Source organism: Ambystoma mexicanum (assembly GCF_040938575.1).
Source record: "Ambystoma mexicanum isolate Mex_15411 chromosome 12 unlocalized genomic scaffold, UKY_AmexF1_1 Mex_chr12_unloc.2, whole genome shotgun sequence".
NCBI classification, from domain to species: Eukaryota; Metazoa; Chordata; class Amphibia; order Caudata; family Ambystomatidae; genus Ambystoma; species Ambystoma mexicanum.
The window spans coordinates 4,148,868-4,161,426 of NW_027182323.1; the positions used below are offsets into that span (position 1 = coordinate 4,148,868).

Genomic DNA, 12,559 nt, shown 5'->3' on the forward strand with positions numbered 1-12,559 from the left:
TGCTATCTCTTCCGCGGCAGAGGTCTTCCAAAACACCATCAGGGGAGCCCTGTCCGGACTCAAGGGAGTGATAAACATGTCGGACGACATTCTGGTCTTTGCCCGTTCCGAAGCTGAACACCTAAAGCGCCTGGAAAACACACTTGTCAGATTGCGCGACCTAGGGCTGACACTGCACAAAGAGAAGTGTGAGTTTTTGAGGGACAGGCTGGAATTTTTCAGGTTCGTCTTCCACGCGGGGGGAATATCACCTGATCCCGAGTAAGTGGAGGATATCCAGGAAGCGACCCCGCCAACAACACCTTCCGAAATCAGAAGCTTCCTGGGTATGGTGACGTATTGTGGTCGCTTCATCCGCGATCTAGCCTCCCTGTCGGAGCCCCTGAGAGCGCTAACCAGAAACGACATCGCCTGGAACTGGGGGGAGAAAGAACAGAGGGCTTTCGACAACATCAAAAGTGCCCTATCGGAACAAGAAACAATGGCATACTTTAATCCGGTTTGGGAGTCCGAAATTGTCGTCGATGCCAGACCCGTAGGACTGGGGGCTGTCCTCATGCAGGCCGACAATCAAGGAACCAGGAGGCCCATCGCATATGCCAGCAAAGCGCTTACAGAGACGGAGAGACGGTACTCTCAGATCGAGCGGGAAGCTCTAGCCATCTTATGGGGGTGCAAGCACTTCCGGATATATATCTTGGGAAAACCGGTCGTGGTGGTAACTGACCACAAGCCTCTCATCCCGATCCTGTCCGGAACATCATCCAAACCACCGCCTAGAATAGAGAGATGGATGTTGTCGTTAATGGAGTACGGGGTCAAACTGCTGTATCGACCAGGCCCTGACAACCCGGCAGACTACCTGTCTCCCCATCCAGGTGCGGGGAGGCCAAAAAACACAGTGGAAGTGGCAGAGGGTGTTGAAGCGATACATCTCGCGGTCGAATCGGCTCTGCCCGTTGCCCTATCCCGCCAGGAGATCACCGAAGACTCCAACGTGGACGAGACATTCGCAAGGATCAAGGTTGCTATGGCAAATGGAGAATGGCTAGAGGTCCTCCAGGACAACTCACGAAGGAACGCAGGGGCTCAGAAAGACCTGCAGTCCCTCTAAAAAGCGCGCCATGAGCTCTCGGTAGCCGAGGATGCCCTACTGCTAAGGGGTCACCAGATTGTCATCCCGAGAACAATGGTTGACAAGGTTCTTCAGCTCGCACACAATGGGCACCAAGGGATGGCCAAGATGAAAGCAAGACTGAGACTCAAGGTCTGGTTCCCCGACCTGGAAAGCAGAGTGGAGAGTTCATGAGAAGGTGCATCTGCGGTGGAGAGGGCCCCGCAGATCCAAACCATGGAGAGAAGTGACCAGCCATGGGGGACGGTCCATGCCGACTTTAGATCCACCGGCCGAGGGCTCTACTTTCTAGTGGTGACAGACCAATGGTCCCGCTATCCGGAGGTTGAACTGGTGGAGACCACACCATCATGGCGCTGGAGAAAATGTTCGCCACGCATGGTTTTCCGGTGGAGCTATGCTCAGACAATGGGGTGCCATTTCGGGGGCAACGTTTTGCTCAGTACTGTGAGGAGAGGGGAATACGCCATAGGAAAGTCACACCGCTCTGGCCGAGGGCAAATGGGGAGGTAGAGCGCTTCATGCGAACGCTAAACAAAGTGTTCCGCATATCAGCAGATGGAGGCGCAGACCTCCGACGCAACTTAGTGAACTTCCTTTGCGAGTACCGCTCGACCCCCCATCAGTCAACCGGGGTCGCCCCTGCCGAAGCGCTCTTCAAGCGTGTACTGAGAGGGCTCCTTGCCCGAAATGGACGGCTGCCATCTGGGGGAGATTGAAAAGGATCAAGTGCGAACGGAGAGGGCAGTGAGGAATGAAAAGGAAACGATCAGGAGGAAGCTCTCGGAGAGGCCGATTGCGATGGGGGATACCGTATTGGTGCGAAACAGAAGAGCAGAAGGAAAGTTATCGTTAACCTATGAAACCCAGCCCCTGGGGGTGACACATGTGAAGGGCTCGATGGTCACAGCGGCCAACGCACGTGGAACTGTCACCCGGAATGTCTCGTTTTTCAAACGGGTGGGGTCTGCCGAAACTGATGAAGTCGACCCTCCGGCACCTGAGCTGAGCGATGAACCGCCCCTGAGACCTGATGGACTGGCCGAGACTCAAGGGACACAAGAGATGCCTCCGGCCGAGGCACGCAAGTACCCGAGCCAGGCGGGGCGCAAACCGCTGCAGAGGTTCCAAGACTTTATTATGGACCCTGCCTAGGCATCTAGGTCGTGTTGGAATATTTATGGTTGAAGAATATGTTGTTAAGTTATACTGTTGATCACTGTTCGTTGTTTGGGGAAAAAGGAGGGATGTTGCGTAGTAATACGCGGTTCAACGCATGCGCGGCCCATAACGAGGCTCGCGCATGCGCGTTTTCAATAAATACGGTCCCGGCCGGCAGTTCGCGCCGGAGACCAGAGCAGCAACACGTCTCCGGCGTGTCTCTTAGCGCGCGCGCTGCGTGTGTGCGTGTGCCTACAGGTGGGGCCTGCCATCGCCCCACACCATCACACCATCTTGTTTCCAAAGACACTGATCTCTTTTGTGCATTTACGGTAGAATGCAAAATCAGAGGAGAAAGGTACTAGCATGAACGCCGCCTTTTGCCCTCACCATTTTCAAATGACGAATATTTGGGGGACCTATCTATGCTAAATGTAACATGTCTCTGCTGTTAATTAATTGGGAACTCGAAAATAAGCCCCACTGTAACTAGATGGTGCTCAAATACGTTTTATGACCCCCCTCACCCCACGTAAAAATATGTTAAAACATTTTAATGTGGAGTGATTGTTAAGAAAAATAAGGTTTTCGGTGTAAATACCACGTTTTTTAAGATGAATACGAGTAATACGATGCATTATATTTTTTCATAATTACTTTCAATGTTTTCAATGTGAAACTCCAAAAAGCAATAAAAGCTTCACCCAATTGCCGTGACATTGCTTTTCACCGCAATGCCGTGACTCGGATTCGAACCGAGGTTGCTGCGGCCACAACGCAGAGTACTAACCACTATACGATCACGGCGAGCTACTTGGGTTGTGAGCGTTTCGTTGTTTGCAGCTTTGAAAACCGTCCCATATTTTGTGATGTATGACGTTCCATGAGTTGTAATACTTAGCACAATAAGCCAATGGATTCCTAATCTTTTCATGTAAACTTCTGAAATAATACAACACACTCCAACGAAACATTAACAGCAACAACTTGCAAATTCATACCCTCATCAGAAGACAGTGGTGGGTGAAAACTGGAGTCCAGGTCATCATCGTGAATTCTACTAAATATACCTAAATGGAAAACATTCTCCTGGCTGCTGCAAGGCCCGAAAGCCGATCACATGGAAGACATGGTTGAAAGTTAAACTGTGGGGTTACTGTTATTAATGTGGCTGTACCCCTGATCTCACTGCAATCATTTTCACAGGCTTCTACGGCTTGGTTTAGTTTAGACTGAACTTGTTATAAAATGTTTTCCCAGTTGCAGTGCGAAAGAGAACTGGGGAGATGCTGGCTGCGCTGGTGATAGCACGATTTGTAGTCAAAATTATAAAGATAGAAAAGGGACATCAAAGTGGGAGGCGTAAAATGACGGCCCCTCCCCGACGAAGCTTCGACACACTTGCACTACTTATTTTTGTTTAAACGGAAAACGAGCTTGTTTCCTCTTTCTTCGGCGTTCGCGGCCACCCTTGCTCCACCATTCCACGCATGCAAAAAAAAAAACATGTCCCTTTCCATGTGTCTTGGAAGTTATGTTCCATATGTGTTCTATTTATTTAGAATCCACTACACATGGGCAATATGTGTTGTTGTGTAACACAGAGTCAATGCATTATACGGTCACTATGGGCTGAAGATCTGTCACAGCGTGTGGGGGCCCCATGTCAACTTGATGGTGGGGTGCAAACATTATAATGAATGCACATAAATACAGCCAGGGGCTAATAGCCGCGGATTCCCAGAAGACAGCCATCCAGCAGGGAGCTGAAACACCAAACGTCCATTGCAAAGCGATTAATTCTTCTTTGTCAGCAAGGGCCCCGGGCTATGGTAGAGAAACCAGAGTAAAAAGGCTCGGAAGAGGCCAGAGACAGGTGACAGATACTCTGAAGAGCTCCAACAAATGGATTGTTTAATGTGCGTGCTGCTAAAGTGCACATTGAAAGTCCCAAATTAAAGGCCTATATTGCAGTGCCATAAGACTGCTGGTAGCCAAGATGGGGGCAATTGCTGGGGCCTCGGCTGATGCCCAGGGCTTCTATCAACCGAAAAAGTTGAAAGGTCTGGCGCCTTCCCTGCAGTGCACACACAGTCAACCCACTGGTAGTGTGATCTTTGAGGGTCTGTACCTCAGTGTGGGCCTGGATGAGGCACAGATCCTGAACACTACTGTTGATCTTGGCTGTGCCCCTCTGCTCCACCAGGGCTTCATTGTCCTGCCCTGTCATATGTCTTTGAAGTAATAAGGATATGTGAAAAAATATCAACATGATGTGACATAAGCCAAAAGGACGATGACTAAGGGGGAAGAACAAGGCACGAGGAATAAAGATGATGTGTGATTGCGATTGATAATATCCTAAAATATAAAATGTGTCACAAGGGAGGAGAAGGGTACCTGTGATCTCTTTAATTTCAAACCGGATCTCCAACCAACATGACTGTATAACGGGGCAATGCCACCACATGTGGACCAGGCCTCCCAATTGCCCACATCCATGCCAGGCTCTGTCGGAATACGTAGAATGGATGGCATGCAGGTGCTGCAGGGACAGGTACCAACGAAAGCACAATTTGAGCACCCACTCTTTAACAAGCATACAACGTGAACTTTTATGTGCTCTCGCCCAGATCTTTAACCAGGATTCTCCGGAAAATTCCAGGCCTCATTTATTTTCCTATTTCCACATAAAGGGGAACTTTTCCTCAGGGTCAGCGTTTTCCAAAAGCCTATGACATCTAGCTACTTTATGTGAGCTTTGCCCTTCCAACACTTTGAGTTCGATGTCTGTTGGGGCACAGGACCCAGCCTGCCGAACTACATTATTAGTCGCCTAATGGTGCAATTGGCCCCATCGAAAGCTCTCCGATTCAAGAAGGTTGAACTTCTCCTTAAGCTTGACAAAGGTCAGGGGCTATGTCTCATTATGGAGAGCCTGTAGTCCCAAGAGTTCACCGGACTTCCAGCGCTGAAAGTTTTGGGCCTGCATTCCCGGTGTGAATCCTGGGTTTTGGGTGATTGGGGAAAGCGAACCCAGCCCCGATTTAAACTCTCTCTGCACCCATGCTTTATCACAATTCTGAAGAGTCACTAATGTGGTAATCAGCATTGTACCATGCCGACGCCGCGTTTCTTTAGGGAGGAATGGAAGATGGTTCAACGGGAAAAGAGAAGCAGCTTATTCTATATCTTTCCATTTAGGAGTCTTCCCAGCCCCTGCCCAACCCAACATAGAGGCGACCTGAGAGGCCCGAAAATACCTTGGAATTGATGGAACACCCAGCCCACCCAGCATTTTCCTTCTTGTAAGGCGCTTGCAAGAAATACGTGGTCTTTTGCACTGCCAGATGACCTGCCCAACTGCTTTTTGCAGGTCAAGTAATTCGCGTTCTGGGATAAGCGCAAGCAGTGCTTGAAACATATACAGCAGCTTTGGAAGGAGAGTCATGTTGACAGCACAAATGCGGCCTAACCACGAGATCACCTGTGATAGCTCAGCGGCAACGTGCTCGCCTTGGACATGGAGCCACACAGGTTCGATCCTTGGGTCCACGATAACCAATCATATCATATCACCTGTGAGTCCCACCTTTAAGGAAGCTCCTTGGCTTCTCTCCACAACCCCAGGACATTAGCCTTCAGTAGACCTGAGTGGGTGGGGGTTAGATGCACTCCCAGATAGGAGAAGGTTCTGTCCGTCCATCAAAAAGGAAATGCTTCCCTTAGGGTTGCCAATGCCACTGGCATTTCTGGTCAAACCTATACCAACTGATTTCTCATAGCTTATCTCAAACCCTGGGACTTTAGTAAATTGGGGTAAGAAGCCCATGAGAACTGGCAGAGAAGTGAGCGAGTCATTCAAACAGCACAACACATCATCTGCGCATAATGCTAACTTGTGACATTTTCCCCCCATACACAAAGCTATGAGTGTCAGGATGGAGGCGAATGCTTTGGGCTAGCAGCTCTATAGCTAGGGCAAACACCAGGGGTTATAGGGTACATTGTTGTCTAGTCACTTTACCTTGGAATACCAGGGAGGACAGCGAGAGTTGACTCTAATGCGAGGGGCTGGAAATTTGGAAGCACCAGTTTGGTGAGGCGCAGGCTGAAGCCGAAGGCTGGGAGTAACAATTTCAAATAGTCCCAAGACATACTATCAAACACTCAGTGAGCGTCAAGGGACAACAATGAAACTTTCCCCGGGCTTTGAGGGGCCAGCGCTATGAGGTCCACTACTCTGCGAATATTGTTCTTTTTTTGTATGAAGCCTGTCTGATCATAACTAATCCACACACAAGAGGAGATGTTCCTACCAGTGGTTAATTTAAAATCTATTTTTTAATTTCTTTATGAGTATTCAATTCGTTACATGTTAGCATCGTATTCAAGGAATTTGAGATTGTTAGGTGACACGTTATTTGTCTTGATTCAATCAAGCATTATAATTAATTTGAGCATAAGTCTCAATGATCGTGCATCATTTCTACACAATATTGTAACGTGATTCAATAGTGGCTAACAACAGTATTACAAACGTGCTAGGGCAAAAGGGTAGTGCGAGTAATATAGTATATACATTATTTCAAAAAACAACAACAAGGAATGACACAAAATATCTAGAAAGTCACAAAATGTATTTCACAACTAGTCCAGGGTAATACAGACTATGTCAGAGGTCCCCATCATGAACCCGCTCAGGTAAGACTACAAGGCGCTTACTAGCCGATCTTCGCCATAGGCCAGGATCCAATCCCTCAACAAAGGCATCTGGTCAAGTTGTGTGTTACAAGACAAATACAAATTCTCAAGATTAAAACCCAAATAAAACAAAAATAAGCATTGAAAAAGTTGTCTAAAAAGTTTCAATCATGACATAAAGTCGACAGTAACGGGTGTTATCTGCTCAGGGCTCCCGAAAGTGCGCCAAGCCCCTCCTCATCGACTTATAGCAATAAAGAAGCGTACTAGGTTGATGTCCTTCCAGTGGGCAATTCTTCAGTGAACACATCTCAGAAGCCCTCATATTTTGCGTCTGGACCCCTCTCTGCCAGCGAAAGTCTCTCGACGCCTCAAGATCAGTCCGGTGGCCTCGAGTCCAGTGTGGCTCCAGATGGAGGTGTTCGATCCATCGGTACATGCCGCACTTTGTGTTTCCTCCTCTTGTCTCTAGGAGTGGGGCCCAAAATAGGCATTATCTGGCTCCCGAACCTCTGAGAAGCGGGCCACATCCACCTCTTCAATCAGCTCCTTTGCCTCGTCTTCTGAGCCAATGATGTAATGGTGATTGTGAATGTTAAAGATAAATTTACAAAAGAACCCCCAGCGATAGCAAACCTTTTGTGACTGTAACCAGTAGGTGACCTTCTGCAAGTGTCGGCGGTTAGGCAAAGTATACAGTGAAAGGTCCAGGAACCGACCGAGGGAAGCCCTCGAAGGACTACCGGCTCCGGCCTTCGAGCCGTGACCATAATCGGCCTTTGTGGTGAAAGAAGTGGACACGGCAGAAGACGTCTGGCAGAAGATTGCGTCTCTGTTGTGCAGAGGAAAAGACCTTGTGGGTCCTGTCCAGGACTAGCTCTTTAGAATCTAGGAGCTCTAGCAGAGACTTAAAGACGTCTCTCATGTATTCAGCCAGTTTGTGGCCTTGGACGTGGCGTGGGACCCCCCGAAGGCACACATTGGTTCTTCTCGACATATTTTCTAGGCCAGCTTGTTTCGTCCAGATATGCTTGAGGTGCTCTTCCATGCCTCCAACTCGCTTCACTAATTCCGTGTGGTCGTGAGTTTGCTCACATACTGTGTTTTCAAGATCATTCTCATGGGATTTAAGGCCCATTCGGTGATAATTCAGGTCCACAATTGACTTGAACTAGCTCGACACGCCGCACCTAAACATGGTTTGACTTGCAACGCAGTTTAACTTGAAGCCTGGTTCGACTTTGACGAGCTGCCACACTTTGGAATAAGGTACTTTGAGAGGTCTTGTCCCCATGGTCCACTTTTTTAGAGGGTAGTAAGCCACCCTTGATGCACATTTCTCTTTCCTAACATATCCTTTTCAAAATATGTTTGCCTTCTCTCCCCTAAACAAAATATCTAGACTGCAGTCTTGTCCTGCATTTCTTTTGCAGAGGTGGGTTTTTATAATATTTGTATTTTATTTATAGGGCACTTTCGCCAAAGTGCTGTACACAAAAAAACAGTACAAAAATATGTTTAAAAAATAACAAGCCAAAACAAGAACAATTAGGTCATAGTAGAAGGTAGGTCGTTTTGAAGGTGCGAGCGGGAAATAGCATAACAGGGAATAGATCTGATATGTAGGGCCAGAGCATTCTAGCGTTTGGGGCGAGTAAACAGAATGCACCAACGCGAGATTGGCCACATGGGGGCTTAGGAACAGTCAACAGATATTGTGACTCAGAGTGAAGAGACAGAGAAGGAACAAATAAAGAGACCAAAGAGCAAAGATAAGGCTGGGCCAGAACCGTGGAGACATTTAAAAGTGATGCAGAGGAAACAAAACTGTAGACAGAGTTCAAAGGATAGCCATTGTAGAGAGTGAAGAGGAGAGATAGGAGACGGATGAGGAATAGAGCAAAGAGTCTGAATGGAGGAATTAAACAAGAATCAAAGGAGCAAGACGAGAAGCATGAAGGCCAACGAGAAGACACGAACAATAGTCAGGACGAGGAAAGATTAGAGAAGTAATAAGAAGTTTACAGGCATGAAAACTAAGAAAAGGACGAGCTTTACGCATATTAAAGAGTTGAAAATGACAAGCGCGTGCAATATTAGAAATGTTTGAGGAAAAGGAAAGTGAAGAATCAACGATGACACCCAGGTTACGGGCTGTCGGAGTAAAAGTAAGAGAGGCAGGAGGAAAGTTAGTGGAGGGGGGAAATATGAGAGGCAATAGAAGAGAAAGAAAGAAGAGAATTTCAGTCTTGGAGGCATTTAAGTGAAGAAAGTGAGAGTGCATCCTCCAAGTTTGAATAGACAGAAGATAGTTAGAAATAGAGTATATAATGTCTGAGAAAGCAGAAAAAGAAATATAAAGTTGGCAATCGTCCACATAGATGTGCGAGGACAGTGTTTTTAATAGTTATTTGTACAATTGATTTGTTTGGTAAATTATTTATATTTTTATACATCTTTGCACATTCTTTTATTTATGAACTGTGCTACATTGCTGTTTTGGTTGCTGCTGAATCACATGCACACCCCTTTTGAGAGTGTAGCACTCCCTCGGCCCACGTTACCACAAAAGGTGGAGGTATATTTCTTAGATGTTCCTGCTTTACCTTTATGGTTGTGATCACTACTGATTTGTAGAAGTGTGGGGGCGGAGTAGGCGTTTTAGCCACTACCCATTCTTATACTCCTGCAGAACAGAAATCCTTTCGTGATAGCAGAACACGCTTTGCTATTTGCTAAATGACCATCAAACCTAGACCGGAAGCACACACCACTTCTGTTTTTGATATGTAGAGAAGCAGGTGTTCACCATACTCATGGAGCCCACCCCGTCACATCTGTCATATTGGAGGAGAAAACATTAAGAAAGCACTGTGCATGACATCTAGTTTCACCCCAATATCGCACAGAAGAAATAAAAGATGTTATGCGCTCTATCAACCATACTGAATATACCTTCGAACTGAAGTGGTAGAAGGAAGTCTGCAGACACCAATGGAAATAGAAGAACTATAAGAAAAGTCTGACAGATGTAAAATGGCATCATGAAGAGAAGAGACGAGGGCACACTGAAACGATATATGAAACGTCAATGAAAGAAGATGTGACTGAAGTCACAAAGTGAACATCCATGCGAATACGAAGAAATCATATATCCTGGGAAGATAAGTAAGAAGAGATGCAGTAGATGTATGTACGCAGAAAAGCAAGGTAGATGAGACATGTAGAAGCTTGCTAAACTTAGGAAATATAAAGCAAGTAAAACAGCCATGATGAAAAGATGGATGTTGCTTTTGTATAACAGTAAGCTAAAAGCCCCAAGGAGAGAGACCAAGGCTGCAGAGCTGACAGGCATTGAAATACAAATTCGTGCAAGAACAAAGAATATTTGTTTGGCTTAAGATCAAGGATGCCGAAGCAAGAGGCAACTGCAAGGTACAAAAGGAGTCGAAGAGGATAAGCCATGTATGTAGGACATATTTCTCTTAGATTAAGCAAATGAGTAAACATTTGCGAGTGCCAAATATTGGACAATTAAAGATAGAAAGAATATGCAAGATGGAGCAACCAAGTCTCCGGAGGCCAAGGAGAGTAATAGCACCCAGCATAATTGAATCCAATAGCACTAAATAAAAGGATAAGATGGACAAAATCATGGTCTACTCATAGCTGGTGCAAGACCAGAAAGGCATATTCCTCTGCTGCTATTCTTCTATTATCTACTATTACACGTAGTTAGAGGTAGCTCGAGGTGTGCCTACTTGATAAAGGGCAGCCAATGATATTATTAACTCTTAAATAAGCTATGGGTATATATGTTCCCTTAACCTATCCCTCCGCCTGATAGGTTTTTACTATTTGCCATGTAGGATGACGCCATAGCCGGCGTATATTATGGTATTAAGCCCTTGTGTAACTGAAATGTATTCAAGAGTGTGTGAGCTTCGATTTGTTATGTTTGTCAGATTTCCCTACTTTATTGAACTGATAATAAAGAAGTACTTTGCGATATTCTTTGAGTCTGTCTGGTCATTTGGGCCTGAAATCAGTTATTGCTGTAATCCCATCTAGCACTTGATACGCTCCAGGTGCTACTGCACATTTTGGTAGCAGTGCGGATGGTTCTAGATCCAGATCCAGACCGAGACCCTCAGATACTTGATGACTTCCACCATCAGCCCGAAGACAGCAGAGTTTGCTGTGGAGTGGGAGAAAATAACACGTGTAACCAGAGACAAGGTGCCCTTTTAAAGAATTTCCTGTACGTTCCCCGCAGGTACCCCAGCTGACAGAAGGCGTAGTGGTCGGTTGAGGAAGAGTCAATACTCAAAGTCTAGAAATGAAGAACGGACGTAAGTAGAAGCATCGAAAGTGGCAAATAAAAGGGAGGGATCGCATTGTCATTGTATGTACATATAGTGGGGGAACGAAATTTAATTAAGGAGAGATACCTTGTTTCCTAATCTCAAGGAGAATAGAAGGGATTGCATCAAACTCCATAACAGAGTATATTTTAAACGATTCCTGCAGCTAAGCCAAAGAAGGATGTGTGATGCTGGAAATGCATTGGAGGGACGGGACCTCCATGTCTTTGTCCTGTACTCCCTTAACATGTGTGTTCTGTGTGGTTTTCTGCACAGGAGTCCATGTGGGACTCCTGGAAGTGCAGCTCTTCCTCTTTTTGGTTGTGGTGAACAGAGACCCTTCGGATACCCTTATGCCACCCATGGGTGAGGGTACAACCCTGTACCACTAGTGTATGTTTTTGGGCATCTGTGTATGGCCCACAGAGCAGGGTATGCGCTGGCGGAAGCTCCATGCTGAATTTGACAGGTTCTCTGAGTATCCTCCATTATGGGATATCCATACCCGGCAATAGGAATCAGTGGATTCCTGATAGGAGATAAGATGGCCCCTGTGTCCTCTTGGTTTCAATTACCTATTACCTTGTTTTCCCAAGGTCCTGGGATGCCCTGACTTTGTCCCTTCCCCTGACTGGCTGTTGGGTGGAAGAACCATATATGGTATTGTAGGGAAGTCCTGGCCAGACTGGCTGGATCCTTCCCAGTGACTGTATGCTGTGGGTACACCCTTCGGGTGGGACTTGGGTGAATGGTGTATGTGACCAATATGCATTTCATGTTATGGGTGTCTGGTATCTGTGTGCGTGACACAAAGAATGAGACAGCCATGCTGAAAACTGACATGAATGCAGTGGTGTGCTGAAAGGCTGGGTGCTTGCCCCAATCCACATTCCTTGTTATGGGTGTCTGGGTGGAAGTGATTGGCCTGAATGTACTGTGAGCCTGATTGGCTGCCTGTCTGCATGATTGCCCTTCTGACTGATAGGCTGACCGAACTTGACTCAGCAGTGTGACTAAGGGACGGATCTGTATATATGGGGACCTCTCACTTACAAAATTGTTCAGAAGTTGAAGTTGAAACTTGTAGCTGCCTATCCTTGAAGCCCATCTGGAAGAAGAAGAATTTCTGCTGCTTACTTCAACCCGATCCAAAAGCTGTTGAGTCTGTCGAGCACTGATCCGAGGGACGACCTGG

The 12,559-nt window shown here is 46.6% G+C and overlaps 1 non-coding gene across 1 annotated transcript; it reads right to left on the reverse strand.

The window, feature by feature from the left end:
- Window positions 1–3,031: 3,031 nt before the first annotated feature.
- On the reverse strand, window positions 3,032–3,103 carry TRNAH-GUG (transfer RNA histidin (anticodon GUG)). The gene has a single exon. It is a non-coding gene; the product is annotated as a tRNA-His (tRNA).
- Window positions 3,104–12,559: the final 9,456 nt, after the last annotated feature.